At 37.6% G+C, this 16,421-nt stretch overlaps 1 protein-coding gene across 6 annotated transcripts in view; it reads left to right on the top strand.

Annotated features, from left to right (window-relative positions):
* The window catches only part of FAM13A (family with sequence similarity 13 member A), a 344,934-nt gene that overhangs the window by 191,481 nt on the left and 137,032 nt on the right, over positions 1-16,421 (top strand). The window lies entirely within an intron of this gene.

Raw genomic sequence — 16,421 nt, 5'->3', positions numbered from 1 at the left:
TCTTCATGATTCAATCTTAGTAGGTTGCATGTTTTTAGGAATCTATTTCTTCTAGGTTGGCCGATTTATTTAGCAGGTAATCATTTTTTGTAGTCTCTTATGATCTTTTGTATTTCAATTGTAATGTCTCCTGTTATTTCTAATTTTATTTATTTGAGTCCTCTTTTTTCCTGTTGTGAGGCTAGCTAAAAGTTACCTACTTTCAGTTTGTGTGTATATGGTTAATACATCTTTATTATTTGAATCATGCAGGTAGAACTCATCTATAGTAGCCCTATTTTTTCTAAAAATTCTAACTTATATTTTATCCTTATTGTTGGTTTACAAACCTTATCCATGCATATAACTATGATTTATTTATCCTGTAAGATTATAGGTGAAATAAAAAGTTGTCTATTTTGTTTATCTTTACAAAAAGCTACCTCTTAGTTTCATTGATGTTTTCTTTTATCTTTTTTGTGTCTGTTTCATTTATTTCTGCCCTGATCTTTCTCATTTTTTTTTCATTATACTAACTTTAGGTTTGAGGTCTCACTTTTAAGTACATGAGTACCAACTTCAGGTAAGTCCTCATGTTGCTGGCAGTACTGCCACTCTCTCCAGTCTTCCTCTCTTCCTTTCTTTTAAACAACTTTCTCATATTTTCCCCTTTGTCTTTAGTCTCCAGCATTCCCCCTTTTCACCCTTCACTCTACAATAATGACCTTTCTATTTCACAGAGAACATGAAGTGAGAATATCTACCTGTTCCTACCCTCACATCCACTCTGAATCCACCTCAAGCCATGTTCCCTCCTTTCTTCCAGTCCTAGGAGGTGTGGCATGCTTGTTCCTGTCCAAGATGAGCCCTCCACTGTGAACCAGATCCCATACTCTCACACCAACCCCAGCACTCTGCTCCCTGAGTCCTCTCCTCCTTCCTCCCTCTGCTGGATCATCAGTTTTTCATCTGTCTACTGAATCATTCCCATTAGCATAGAAATATGTATAATATTCCCATCTTATAAAAAAGAAAACCTCTCCCTGACTCCAAGGCTCCCTTTAGCTATCACCCATTTCCTTAAAATAAAACTTCTCAAAGAACTGTATAAGCTTACTGTTTTGACTTCCTTTTCTCTATTCTTCCTGGACCCACTAATCAATCCCACTACAGAATAAAGCAGCTCTTGTCAAGTGACACCATATCGCCAAATTCAGGAGTCAGTTCTCAATTTTCATCCTCTTCACTCTGTCAGCAGCATTTGACATACGTGATCATGCCTTCCTTTTTTATTTTTATTTTTTTAAGATTTTTTATTTATTTATTGGAGAGAGGGTGCACGCATGGGTGGGGGGAGTGGCAGACTCCCTGCTGAGCAAGGAGTCCAACGTAGGCTCAAAACCAGGACCCTGGTTGAAGGCAGATGCTTAACTGACTGAGCAACCCAGGCACCTCATGCCTTCCTTTTTGAAATAACACTGATACTGAGACATAATCTCAGTATACCATAAAATTTACTTTTAAAGTTAGAGTTCAGGGACTCTAGAGTTCAGGGTGGCTTAGTAGTTGGGCGTCTGCCTTCAGCCCAGGGTGTGATCCTGGATTCCCGGGATCGAGTCCCACATCAGGCTCCTGCATGGAGCCTGCTTCTCCTCCCTCTGCCTGTGTCTCTCATGATTGAATAAAATCTTTTGAATAAATAAAATTAGAGTTCAGTGATTTTTAGTATATTTACAGAGTTGTGTGATGGTCTGCATTTCATCACTTCCAAAAACAAACCCCATACCCATCTGCAGTCACTTCCCATTGCTCAGTCCCTGGCAGCCACTGAGCCACTCTCATTCCCTGTAGATCTGTGCATTCTAGATATTCACATAAATGGAATAATGTGTTCTTTTATGTCTGCCATCTTTCACTTCGCGTATTTTCAAGATTCATGGTAACATGTGCCTCAGTACTTCATTCCTTTTTTTTAAATTTAAATTCAGTTACCTGACATATAGTGTATTACTAGTTTTAGAGGTAGAATTCAGGGATTCATTAGTCTTAAGTAAAACCCAGGGCTCATTATATCATGTGTCCTCCTTAATGTCCATCACCTTTTAACCCTTTCCCCCTAATCCCTCCCCTCCAGAAACCCTCAGTTTGTTTCCTATGATTAAGAGTCTTATAGTTTGTCTCCCTCTCTGATTTCATCTTGTTTAATTTTTCCCTCCCTTCCTCCATGATCCTCTGTTTTGTTTTTTAATTCCACACATATGGTAATCGTGTTTCTCTGATTGACTTATTTCACTTAGCATAATACCCTCTAGCTCCATCCACACATCATTGCAAATGGCAAGATTTCATTTTTGAGGGCTGAGTAGTATTCCATTGTGTGTGTGTGTGTGTGTGTGTGTGTGTGTGTGTGTGTATAGATATACACACACACACACACACACACACACACACCACATCTTCTTTGTCCATTCATTGGTCGATGGACACTGGGCTCTTTCCATAGTTTGGCTATTGTAGATATTGCTTCTATAAACATTGGGGTGCAGGTGCCCCTTCAGATCATTACATTTGTATCTCTGGGGTAAATACCCAGTAGTGCAATTGCTATGTCATAGGGTAGCTCTGTTTTCAACTTTTTGAGAAATCTCCATACTGTGTTCTAGAGTAGTTGTACTCACGAACAGTATTAAGAGGATTCCTCTTTTCCCACATCCTTGCCAACATCTATCGTTTCCTGACTTGTACATTTTAGCCATTCTGAATAGTGTGAAGTGGTATCTCATTATAGTTTTGATTTTTATTTCCCTGATGCCAAGTGATGTGGAGCATTTTTTCGTGTGTCCATTGGCCATTCATATGTCTTCTTTGGAGAAATGTCTGTTCATGTCTTCTGCCCATTTCTTGATTGGATTATTTGCTCTTTAGATGTTGAGTTTGACAAGTTATTTATAGATTTTGGATAGTAGCCCTGTATCTGATAAGACATTTGCAAAAATCTTCCCCCATTCTGTAGGTTGTCTTTTGGTTTTTGTTGATTGTTTACTTTGCTGTACAAGAGCTTTTTATCTTGATGAAGTCCCAGTACCTCATTTTTGCCTTTGTTTCCCTTGCCTTTGGAGATGTGTCTAGCAAATTGCTGTGGCCAAGGTCCCAGAGTTTGTTCTCCATGTTTTCCTCTAGGATTTTGATGGAGTCCTGTCTCACATTCTGAGTCTATTTTTGTGTATGATATAAGAAAATGGTCCACTTTCTTTCTTCTGCATGGGGCTGTCCAATTTTCCCAACACCATTTGTTGAAGAGACTGTCTTTTTTCCATTGAATATTCTTTCCTGCTTTGTGAAAGATTAGTGGACCATAGAGATAAGGGTGCATTTTTGGGTTCTCTATTCTGTTCCATTGATCTGTATGTCTGTTTTCGTGCCAGTACAATACAGTCTTGATGATTACAGCTTTGTAATAGAGGTTGAAGTCAGGACTTGTGATACCATCAGCTTTGCTTTTCTTTTTTCAACATTCCTTTGGCTATTTGTGGGTCTTTTCTGGTTCCATACAAATTTTAGGATTATTTGTTCCAGCTTTATGAAAAAAGTTAATGGTATTTGATGGGAATTGCATTGAATGTATAGATTGCTCTAGGTAGCATAGACATTTTAACAAATTTTTTCTTCCAATTTCTTGGCCTGCATAGGTTATTTTTCCATTTCTTTGTGTCTTCTTCAGTTTCTTTCATGAGTGTTCTATAGTTTTCTTAATGCAGATCCTTTGCCTCTTTGGTTAGGTTTATTCCTAGATATCTTCTGATTTTTGGTGCAACTGTAAATGGAATTGACTCCTTAATTTCTCCTTCTTCTGTTTTGTTGTTAGTGTATGGAAATGCATCTGATTTTATATCCTGCCATTTGCTGAATTCCTGTATGAATTCTAGCAATTTTAGGATGGAGTCTTTTGGGTTTTCCGTATCATGTCATCTGCAAAGAGAGACAGTCTGACCTCTTTGCTGATTCAGATGCCTTTTATTTCTTTTTGTTGTCTGATTCCTAAGGTTACAACTTCTAGTACTATGTTGAATAAAGGTGGTAAGAGTGGACATCCTTGTTGTGTTTCTGACCTTAGGGGAAAAGCTCTCAGTTTTTCCCCATTGAGAATGGTATTTACTGTGGGCTTTCTGTATGGCATTTATGATATTGAGGTATGTTCCCTCAATCCCTACACTGTGAAGAGTTTTAATCAAGAAAGGATGCTATACTTTGTCAAATGCTTTTTCTGTATTGAGAGGATCTTATGGTTCTTGTCATATCTTTTATTAATGTAGTGTATCACATGGATTGATTTGCACATGTTGAACCACTCTTGCAGCCTGGGAATAAGTTCCACTTGGTCATGGTGAATAATCCTTTGAATATACTGTTTGATCATATTGGCTAGTATCTTGATGAGAATTTTGGCATCTATGTTTATCAGGGATATTGGTATGTAATTCTCCTTTTTGGTGGAGTCTTTGTTTAGTTTTGGGATCAAGGTAATGTTCACCTTCTAGAACAAGTTTGAAAGTTTTCTTTCCATTTCTATTTTTTTGAAACAGCTTCAGAAGAATAGGTATTAATTCTTCTTTAAATGTTTGCTAGAATTCCCCTGGGAAGACCTCTGGCCCTGGACTCTTATTGAGAGATTTTTGATTACTGTTTCAATTTCCTTGCTGGTTATGGGCCTGTTAAGGTTGTCTGTTTCTTCCTGTTTCAGTTTTGGTACTTTATACATTTCAAGGATGCATCCATTTCTTTCAGATTGCCTAATTTGTTGGCATATAATTGCTCATAATATTCTCTTATAATTGTTTGTATTCCTTTGGTATTGATTGTGATGTCTCCTCTTTCATTCATGATTTTATTTATTTAGGTCCTTTCTCTTTTCTTTTTTATAAGTCTGGCCAGGGGTTTATGGATCTTATTAATTCTTTCAAAGAACTAGCTCCTATGATTTGGCTCCTAGTTGAGTTGATGTGTTCTACTGTTCTTTTGGTTTCTATTTCATTGATTTCTGCTCTAATCCTTATTGATTCTCTTCTCCTGCTGATTTATTTGCTGTTCTTTCACCAGATCCTTTAGGTGTAAGGTTAGGTTGTATATTTGAGACCTTTCTTGTTTCCTGAGAAAGGTTTGTATTACTATGTACTTCCCTCTTAGGACTGCCTTTGCTGCATCCCAAACGTTTTAGACACTTGAGTTTTCATTTTCATTTGTTTACATGAATTTCTTTAATTTTTCTTTAATTTCCTGGTTGACCCATTCATTCCTTAGTAGGATGCTCTTTAACCTCCATGTATTTGAATTCTTTACAAATTTCCTCTTGTGATTGAGTTCCAATTTCAAAGCATTGCGGTCTAAAAATATGTAGGGAATGATCCCGGTCTTTTGGTGTACTGGTTGAGACCTAACTTGTGACCCAGTATGTGATCTGTTCTGGAGAATGTTCCACGTGCACTCAAGAAGAATGTGTATTCTGTTGCTTTAGGATGGAATGCTCTAAATATATCTGTGAAGTCTGGTCCAGTGTGTCATTCACAGCCATCGTTTCCATGTTGGTCTTCTGCTTAGATGATCTGCCCATTGCTGTGAGTGGGATGTCCCCTCTCTAAAGTCCCCTACTATTATTGGATTATTTTCAATGTATTTCTTCAATTTTATTATTCATTGGTTCATATAATTGGCTGCTCCCATAATAGGGGCATAAATACTTAAGATTGTTAGATCTTCTTGTTGGATAATATCCTTCTTCATCTCTTATTACAGTCTTTGGTTTAAAATTTAATTTGTCTGATATAAGGATTGCTTCCCCAGCTTTCTTTGATGTCCATTAGCATGATAAATGATTTCCCACCCCCTCACTTTCAATCTAGAGGTATCTCTGGGTCTAAAATGAGTCTCTTGGGGCACCTGGGTGCCTCAGGGGTTGAGTGTCTGCCTTTGGCTCAGGTTGTGATCCCAGGGTCCTGGAATCGAGTTCCACATTGGGCTCCCTGCAGGAAGCCTACTTCTCCCTCTGCCTATGTCTCTGCCTTTCTCTCTCTCTCTCTGTCTCTGTCTCTCATGAATAAATAAGTAAAACCTTTTTTAAATAAATAAAATAAGTCTCTTGCAGACAGCATATCGATGGGTCTTCCTTTTTTATCCAGTTTGATATGTTGTGTCATTTGTTTGGGGCATTTAGCCCATTTATATTCAGAATAACCATTGAAAGATATGAATTTAGAATTAAATTAATTAATTTCTTTTGCTCTGTCTCTTTGCTTAAAGGATCGCCTTTAATATTTCTTGCAGAGCTGGTTTAGTGATCATAGATTTAGTTTCTGTTTGTCCTGGAAGCTTTTTATCTCTCCTTCTATTTTGAATGACAGCCTTGCTGAATAAAGTATTCTTGGCTGCATATTTTTCTCTGTTAGCACTCTGAATAGATCATGTCAGTCTTTTCTGGCCTGCCAGGTCTCTGTGGATAGGTCTGCTTCCAGTCTGATGTTTCTACCCTTATAGGTTATGGACCTCTTATCCCCTGAGCTGCTTTCAGGATTTTCTATTTGTCTCTGAAATTTGCAAGTTTCACTATTGTATTTTGGGGTGTTGACCTATTTTTATTGATTTTGAGGTGGGTTCTCTGTGCCTCCTAGACTTTAAATGCCTGTTTCCTTCCCCAGATTAAGGAAGTTCTCAGCTATAATTTGTTCAAATATACCTTCTCTCTTTTTCTTCTTCTCCTGGGATCCCAATTACTCTAATATTGTTTTGCTTTATGGTATCACTGAACTCTCGAATTTTTCCCTCATGATCGAGTAGTTGTCTGTCTCTCTTTTTCTCAGCATCTTTATTCTCCATCATTTTGTCTTCTATATCACTAATTCTCTCTTCTGCCTCACTTATCCTAGCAGTTAGAGCCTTCATTTTTTATTGTATCTTATTGATAGCATTTCTAATTTTGAGTTGATTATATTTTAGGTCTTTTATTTCTCTAGAAAGGAATTCTCTGGTGTATTCTGTGCTTTTACTAGCCAGTTTAGCTAGTATCTTTATCATTGTTATTCTGAACTCTAGTTCCGACATCTTACTTAAATCCATACTGATTAGGTCCCTGGGAGTCAGTACTGCCTCTTGTTCTCTTTTTTGAGGTGAGTTTTTCTGTCCTGTCATTCTTGCAGAAAGTAGGCACTTTTCTATTTGTAGAATTGCAGCAATTCTTTTTATTAGATCTCTGATTGAGTTCCCAGGTATTCAGAATGATTTGATAGCTATCTAACTGAATTCCTTAGATGAGACAAAATTAAAGTCTCCTATTCCTCTGCCTTCTTGGAAACCCATCTCCTTTTTTTATAGCTAAATAGTATTCCATTGTATAGATATATACATTTTGCTTATCCATATATCAGTTGATGGACATATGAATTGTTTCCACTTTTTAAAAAGATTTTATGTATTTATTAGAGAGCACAAGCAGGGGGAGCATCAGGGAGAGAGGGAAAAGCAGGTTTTATGCTGAGCAGGGAGCCCGGTGTAGGGCTCAGTCCCAGAACCCAGGGATCATGACTTAAACCAAAGGCAGATGTTTAACTAACTGAGGCACCCATGTGCCCTGAATTGTTTCCACTTTTTAACTATAATAAATAATGCTGCTGTGAACATTCATGTACAAGTCTTTATGTAGATACATGTTTTAGAATTGCTGAATTATAGGGCAACTGTATTTATTCCTTTCTTGTTGAAACCCTTTCCCCCCTGCCTTTCAGGACATTCTCTTAGTTTTCCTTCTACCTCACTGTCCACTCCTTAGTCTGTCTGGTCTCCTCTCTCTAACTTTGGCATGCTCTGGATATTAGTCCTTAGTCTGATTTCTTTTCTATTTAGATTCACTCCCTAGGTGATCTCTTCTAATAAATTTTTAAATACCAAATATTAGAGATGACTCCCAAACTTGTATTTTCAGTTGAAGCTACTCATCTCCAACCATTATATTCAACTGCCTATATGACACTCCACCTCCATGTTTTGTGCATCTCAAAAATACATGTCCAAAGTTACTAGTTTAAAGTTTTTAGCATAACTAAATAAAGTTTTAGCATAACTATATAAACTCCTGATTTACCAACCAAAATCTGTACCTCCTGTTATCTTTTCTAATTCCACAATGGCAGTTTCATCCTTCAGTCCTCAAACCAAAAAACTTTGACATCATCCTTGACCCCTGCCTGCCCACATCCAGTGCATCAGCATATCCTGTTGCCTCCACACTGAGGATGTATCCAGAATCTAATGTCTTCTCCCCTGACCTTGTATTCCAGTCACAAGCATCTCCCTGACTTCCTAATTGCTCTCTTTGCATCACTCTGCCCATTCTGTAGTCTTTTCTCAATGAAGGATCATTATAAAATGAAAGACCTGTTACTTTTCTGTTCAGCATCTTACAAAAATTTTGTTTGCTCAGAGTAAGAACCAAAGTCTTTAAAATGCCTACAACTATATGTAATCTGGGCCCTCTACTACATCATTAACCTCATTTCTTGCCACTGTTCATATCATTCAGCTCCTGCCACAGGGACCTCCTTGCTGTTCCTCAGACTTGAGAATCATACTTCCTCAGAACTTTACTCTCTTCTTTTCTCTATCTGGAATGCTCCTCCCTAGATATCCTTTGCAGACCCTCCTTTATTTGTTTAGGTCTGTGGTCAAGACTGCTAGTGGCCTCCCAAGAACTATTCTCCCTACATCCCTTGACTGGGTACACTGAGGTACAGCTATAAGACTACTTTTCCTAACTTTCCAGGCAGCTAGCTATGTGTCACCATGTAGCTAAATTTTGATCCAATAAAAGTAAGCAGTTGGATTTTCCTTTAAGGTGGGCCATGCCCTTTGTTGACCTACCCTCAGCCATCCCTCCATCCAACCATGTTTATAACACAAACCCATGAGAGTTCCAGTCCTCAGAGAACTTATGTCTGTTTAGGGGGAGAAGACAACAAATAAATAAACATAAGTAAATATACAGTGTATCAGATGGCATTATGTGCAGTAGAGATAAATAAAGCAAGGTAAAGAAAATGGGGAGTAGTGCATAAGGGAGAATTCTGCTATTTATTATATAGTGTCAAGGAGGGCTTTATTGATAAAGTAGTATTTGAGCAAAATATTGCATCATGGGGTTAGATTTCCTTGCATGTAAATAAACCCCATGCATTGACTTAAACAAGATAGAAGTGTATTTTTCTCAAATAAACAAACCTTTATGTCAGGCTAAGACTGGTCATGTTATTCTACGAGGTAGGTTACAACTCCATACAACTGCAGTGTGCTCCTGGCCCAAAGTGTTGCCATCTGCTTTCCTTCTGGGCCAGAGAAGACGTGTTGCTTCCGTGAACTACACTAATCGTTTCATTTACCCTAGATGTTGCATTTTCTTACTTTACTTCTCACTGTCACTTTGGCCAGGTGAAAGGACTCTTTAACAGCCAACTTTCCCACTATCTATACAATCTTGCCAAGAGAAAGGACTCTTTAATAGCCAACTTTCCCACTATCTACAATCTTGGGCAGCTCATTTCAGTTCTTTGAGCCTCTGGACTTCATTTTTGAAATAAAGGGATTGGAATAGACCTCTCTTCAATTCAAAAAGTGAGTGGTTCTAAAATAAACATCTAATTCCTTAATTTTCCAACTAATTTTTCTTATATAAACATGAAATTTATATGGCTAACTATAATCAAACAATTCAGTTAATGTTCATTTAATTTAATCTTTTTTTGCGTTAGGATTTATTTTCAAAAGCCTCAAAGAGAAATTATTTACTTCTTGGCAAATTTTAAAACTTGAATCAGCAGCACATATTATTCTAAAGAGTTTTGTTGTTATTTTTAATATACTTGCCCAGGATCCATCTCAGGAGATATTCCTTGAGACTGAGGAGTGGAATGGTGGTAGAAAGAATTTAGGTAGATGTGCTTTTTAAAATCTCCAAAGGACATTCCAGTGTGCACCCCTGGGTAGGAACTACTGCTTCATGTCATTCCTTCTAGTGTCAGTAATATCCCTTTGGAATAAGCTTCCAGAATATCCTGTTTTAAGGCCTCATTACCCAGAGTAATCCTATCCTCTAAATTAGCAAAAACTTGAAGCCAAAGGTTACATTTGGGTTGGGATGATAAACATTCTCATTGATTTTGATAATTAAAATAGGGCAGTCCCGGTGGCTTAGCGGTTTAGCACTGCCTTCGGCCCAGGGTGTGATCCTGGAGACCTGGGATCGAGTCCCACGTTGGGCTCCCTGCATAGAGCCTGCTTCTCCCTCTGCCTGTGTCTCTGCCTCTCTCTCTCTCTCTCTTTCTCTCTCTCTCTCTCTCTGTGTCTCTCACGAATAAATAAATAAAATCTTTTTTAAAAATTTAAATGGCAAAAAAAATTTGGGCAAATTTTTATATTGCTAATAGGAAGAAAATTTATGAAAGTCTTCTATCTAAATTCCTAAACTACTCAGTTTGCAGTTACCTTCTGCTTGAATTTTTTCTTGTTAAAAGATCTGAAGTCAGGGATGTGAATGAGTAACTTTGTAAAACAGCAGTTAAAACCATGTTGATATGAAGAAGCCCTAGCTAACTTACAAGTTTTGAAAATTAATATAAAGGAAACTTCTAAAACAAGAGTAATGCTTACACAGGGGAATTAGTGTGCTTGATGGTATCAACTGATGTTACCATTTCTGCGTTTCTGGGAGGAAGATGATATCATTTAGTTTGGTCATTTATTTTTCATTTATTACCCAAATATTTAGTGATTGCCTACTCTTTGCCAAGTACTGTTTTAGGAGTCAGGACTACAGCAATTAACAAAACAGATAAGAATCTCTGCTGTGACCGCTCTTACCTTTGCAGAGGAGGTAAGAAGTGAACACTTTGGGAAAACCAGGTGCTAAGGGTTCCTTACTTGCTTGGGCCATACTGCAAACCTGTGATTGGTCTGATTGATCTGAAACTTAACTTTTTGAATTCCTTCTATTACAATTCCCTTCATCATTTAAGCCTTGATTGTGATTTTCTGCCCTATTCTAACATCTCTCAAAATACCCGATGATGAAAAGAACCAGACTTACAGTTTCTATAATTTCGAAATGGATGCACAGCAACTGACCTGTACTTAGGGTGACTCCTAAGACTGAAATACTATTTTTTTTATGCTTGAACTTTAAAAAAACTATTAATAAAACTATTTCAATAGCATTCTAAATTGTTATTCTAAATTGCCCTGCAGTTGAGGAGGGAGAGCTAAGACAGCAGCATAATAAGTGGACCCTGGGCTCTTCTCCTCCCTCAAACACAACTTAGATATCTATCAAATCATTCTGAATACATTTTCCCACAGTTGATTCACATGCACATTTCTTTCCTGGGAAGAAACTTAAAATAATAAGCAGGGAACCCACTCCACCTACACAAAGGAAAGAGAGTTTCAGATTTCAGAGTTAGTCAGTTGAATGCCACCTCCTCCTGATTCACCTGCTATTGCTTCATTTCAGTCCTGCAAGGCAGACACCTGCTACCTTGCACTTGCCCCAGAATGGAAGGCCTGTACTTATGACCTACTCTTGTGTCTTCAGTAGTGTTAGTCATGTCGATGTATCAGGGTAAATCAGAGGCTGGTTACACAGACATGTTTTTCTGGTGCCGGATTTATTGTTCAATTTTTAAAGATGAGACTATGTTAAAACATTTGTAGTGTTGACTGTGTCAGAATTCAATGTTTTGGCTTTTGAAATTTATTCATGTATGTGTTAAGTATGGCAATGACTGGAGTTCATTGGAGGCATAGAACTATACAGTTTTATTTGCTAAATGGGCACACACTATGTTATATATCATAGCACAATTATTTCAGTCTCACTAAAAACTTTAGAGACCTATCCATGACTAAATGATCCTTCATAGTATATGTGCCATAATTACCTATGAAAGTAATTTGACTATTTAAAATGCTTACATTTTTGGCATTTTTTTTAAAGATTTTATTTATTTATTCATGAGAGAGAGAGAGAGAGAGAAACAGAGACACAGGCAGAGGGAGAAGCAGGCTCCATGCAGGGAGCCCAATGTGGGACTCAATCCTGGGACTCCAGGATCATGCCCGGGGCCAAAGGCAGGCGCTAAACCACTGAGCCACCCAGGGGTCCCCCATTTTTGGCATATTATAAATTAAAAATACAATGAATATATTTTCCATATAATTTTGTCCTCATATCTTATTTTTTCCTTCTGATTATACTGCTAGTAGATGCCAAATAAATAAATTTGGAGTTTTAACTACTAATGGCTAAAAAAAGGGCAAATGGCCTGCATTATGGGATGTAATATGACTTCATCCAAAAATGCCTTTTCTTCTTGCAATTCTAGTGTTTCACATGTAACCAAATATATAAGTAGTGGTAAGCACAAGTACTGAAGCCTGACTCTCTGGGTTGTAAATGTAGCTCTGCCACTTACTCAATGGGACAAATAACTCAAATTCTTGATGCCTCAGTTTTCTCAGTTGTGAGGTGGTAATGATAATGGTCCCTGCTTCTTTGGGTTGTTGTGACAATTAAATGGATTAATTGATGTAAATCTCTTGGAACCATGCTTAACACAGAGAAGTGTTCATTAACTCTTTATAGCAGTAATAGCAACAACATCTGAGAGAGTATTTCCTAATTTTACATTGTCAAAAGTTACTCTTGTGTTTCTATTCCCATGGAATCTCAAAATCTAAAGGAGCTCCAATTATTTGTGTTAAGTCTGTTCCATGCCTGTAAATACATGCATGGAATGTGCTCTTTTTACAATTCCTAGAATTCTTAGTATTTCAGTGGTACACATAGATCACGCAGCATGTGCCTAGATCTTTAACTCAAACAGTCTATGGCAGATTCTTCTGAGCAAAATGTTTTCCATAGATGGTTTGGGGCTTTTATAGTTTTCACCTTCAAGAACAGAAGTTATCATGAAGAAATCACTAAAATAAAGCAGCAAAGTGAGGTGTGAGTTAATGGGTATCTCCAGTGGAAAGTGATAGCTGGCCATCCCAGTCTCCCAGCTCGTTGACCATTTTCTTACTACAGCTACACGCTCTGAGGGAAGCTGCAGGAGGGTCTCTCCAAGCATATTAACTTCATTTATCAGAATAAGGCCTTTAATCCTATCTGGAATCCTTGCCTCACAGAGCTTGCATCCCTGAGCTGAACCTCAGAGAATCAGAAAGCCATTGACTAGACAGAGAAGGCCTAGGTGACCTCCTTAGCCCATTTCTGCTAAACTTAATAGCTGACGTGGGCCCATTACATTTTAACATGCCAATAACAAAAAAAAAAAAAAAAAAAAAAAAAAAAAACGGGTGGAACCAGAAGAAAAGTATATAAAGAGAAGAGTTGCATCAATGTCGGTTTCTTCTTACCATTCCTCTGAACCAGAGTTTCTCAGCCTCAGCAATACTGACATTTTGGGCCAAGTAATTCTTTTTCATGGCAGGCTGTCCTGTGCAATGTAAGATGTTTAGTCACAATCCTGACCTCTACCCACTAGATTCTAGTAGCACATACCCTCACCCCCTTCATGACAACCAGAAATGTCTCCAAACAAAACTGGCTCCTGGTGAGAACCACTGTATTTATTTATCATGAGAAACAGAGAGAGAGAGAGAGAGAGAGATAGGCAGAGGGAGAAGCAGGGTCCTCACAGAGAGCCTGATGAGGGACTCGATCCCAGTACCCTGGGACCAAGACGTGAGCCAAAGGCAGATGCTCAACCACTGAGCCACCCAGGTGCCCCTAGAATCACTGCTTTAAGCTTGCACAGTAATAAGATGTCTTCTTATATCCTTAACCTTGGATGACTAGGAGAGTTACAATGAAAGGAGCCTTGAGTACCATCTCAAAGTCAACCTCTAAACTTTACACAATCTGAGATGGATACTCAGAGCATAATAATAAAACTATCCCTTCTACCTACTCAGTAATCATTTCTACAAAGCTCAATTCCAGCTAAGGAAATGAAAGTGATCTCTTTCCATTTCTCAAAGTTCATACATTTGTATTAAAATTAATAACATCAGTAAAGCAGGAGTCTTTAAAATTTTATCACTCTTTTTCCTACAATCATTTCTGTAATGAAAATGTATAGTCTTCAAGTTACATCTTCAAAACTGTATCATTAATCCCCTTTAAAAATGTGCATTCCTTTTAAAATATGTGTATATACTCTATAGTTCTGGTAGTCTTAGATTTACTGAGCTAGTTTTTTCTAACAATTTTGTTCTCTCATAAACTCATGCAGTATTTTCATGTTCTATGTACAAGTTCAGTTCTTTATACTACTTAGATATATTTTGAGTTTATATTTTGAAGTTCATGCCCAATGACAGTTATGTCTATTTTATTTCTATAGAGATTCAATCATCACATAAATATACTTTGATAATATAGCTGATATAGTTTCTGGTACCTGAATTTTAAGTGATTTGAATTATTTAGTCTATTTTAATATAAACTGACTAAATGGAATCAGCTGCATATCACCTTTTTACCTTAGAATATTTCTCCTTTACATAAACTATTGAATTGAATTTAGAACCCTCAAATTATCACTGAACCTAAAATGCCACGTCCTTATTTTAACACTATGAAATGTTGCCAAGCAACTACTCTTGTATTTGTTTTATTTTTTTTTAAGATTTTATTTATTTATTCATGAGAGACACGCAGAGAGAGAGGCACAGACACAGACAGAGGGAGAAGCAGGCTCCCTGCAAGGAGCCCAATGAGGGACTCGATCCTGGATCCTGTGATCATGCCCTGAGCCAAAGGCAGATGCTCAACCACTGAGCTACCTAGGCATCCCGTATTTGTTTTAACACTAAGAGAGAATTAAGTCTGGATATGAGATTTTTTAGCTAACTAGTTTGAAATCTTACTGCTTTTTCAGTGTATTTTTCCTGTCTACTCTTATGAAAAATAACCACACGCCAAAAGGAGCCCCTTAATGAAATATATAATAGCATATATTTGTACTTTTCAGGTGTTCTCTGGCTTATTTATCTCAGTATTTCTTTTTTTGGAAAGATTTATTTATAAGACAGTGAGCACAAGCAAGGGAAGGGCATGGGATCCCTGATAGTCTCAGTGGTTTAGCACCTGCCTTCAACCCAGGGCGAGATCCTGGAGTCCCGGGATTGAATCCCATGTCGGGCTCCCTACACAGAACATGCTTCTCCCTCTGCCTGTGTCTCTGCCTCTCTCTCTCTCTCTCTCTCTCTCTCTCTCTCTGTGTGTGTGTGTGTGTGTGTGTGTGTGTGTGTCTCGAATGAATGAATGAATGAATGAATGAATGAATGAATCTTTAAAAAAAAAAGTCAAGGGCAGAGGCAGAGGGAGAGAGAATCTCCAGCAGATTCCTCACTGAGCATGGAGCCCAATGCAGGGCTCAATCCCAAGCCCCTGAGATCATGACGTGAGACCAAATCAGGAGTTGGTTGTTCAACCAACTGAACCCCCCAGGTGCTCCTAATATTTCTTTCATAAGTAATCTTGGCAAATATGTCAATGAACTATAGTTCATAATTTAATTTTTTTTTTCACCTTGCTTTCCTTGATTTTCATGAACTTATAAAACTTCTATGGAGAAATACAGTAGAACAATTCATTAGTAATCATCAGATTTGGACAAATTTCACATAATGTTAATAAAAGCTAGTTTTTACTGAGTGTTTACTTTGCACTAAATATAGCTGCTAAATTATTTTCCAATGTTATTTTTGTGTAACCCTCATAGAGCTATGAATTTATTAAATATTTATAATTATCCCTATATTACTTTTTTAATTGCCTATTATCCTAGTTTCTTGGTCAGTCACTGTCTTGGAAATATCTTGTAGTTGAATACTGTGTTATCTGACAGTATTAATTGGTTCAAAACTTTGCTAAACTTGATGTCTCAATTGTTAATAATATACATAAGAGGAAGAGAGTAACAGGGGAGAGGGGAGGAAAAGGAAGAGAATGAGACTCTAATCTCTGTCCCTAGGCATCTGGTTGAGGCTGTATAACCTAGAAATATAAAACAACCAGGGTGAAGGTATCAGATGACATGAAATCAAACGTAGATTTTATCGTGGCGCATTACAGGAATTCAAAGTTGGGAAAGGTCATTAAGGCCTGAGATTAATTAGAGAAGCCCCGTGGGCAGTGGATTCTTATCTCAACCTCAAAGGGGGTTAAGGTTTGGTCTTAGGCCACTAAGACCATCAGTGGCCACTGATGAATGGATGACATTCCAGTTGAAGGACAAGTATGAGAAAGCTTAGAGATGAGAAAAAGCTTCCAGGATAATAATTACAATTGATCAAGGGTTTGAGTCTTTCCTGAAACTCTCATATGATTTTTACACAAT

Source organism: Canis lupus, chromosome 32 (genome assembly GCF_003254725.2).
Source record: "Canis lupus dingo isolate Sandy chromosome 32, ASM325472v2, whole genome shotgun sequence".
NCBI lineage: Eukaryota > Metazoa > Chordata > Mammalia > Carnivora > Canidae > Canis > Canis lupus.
This window is presented reverse-complemented; position numbering and strand designations above follow the sequence as displayed.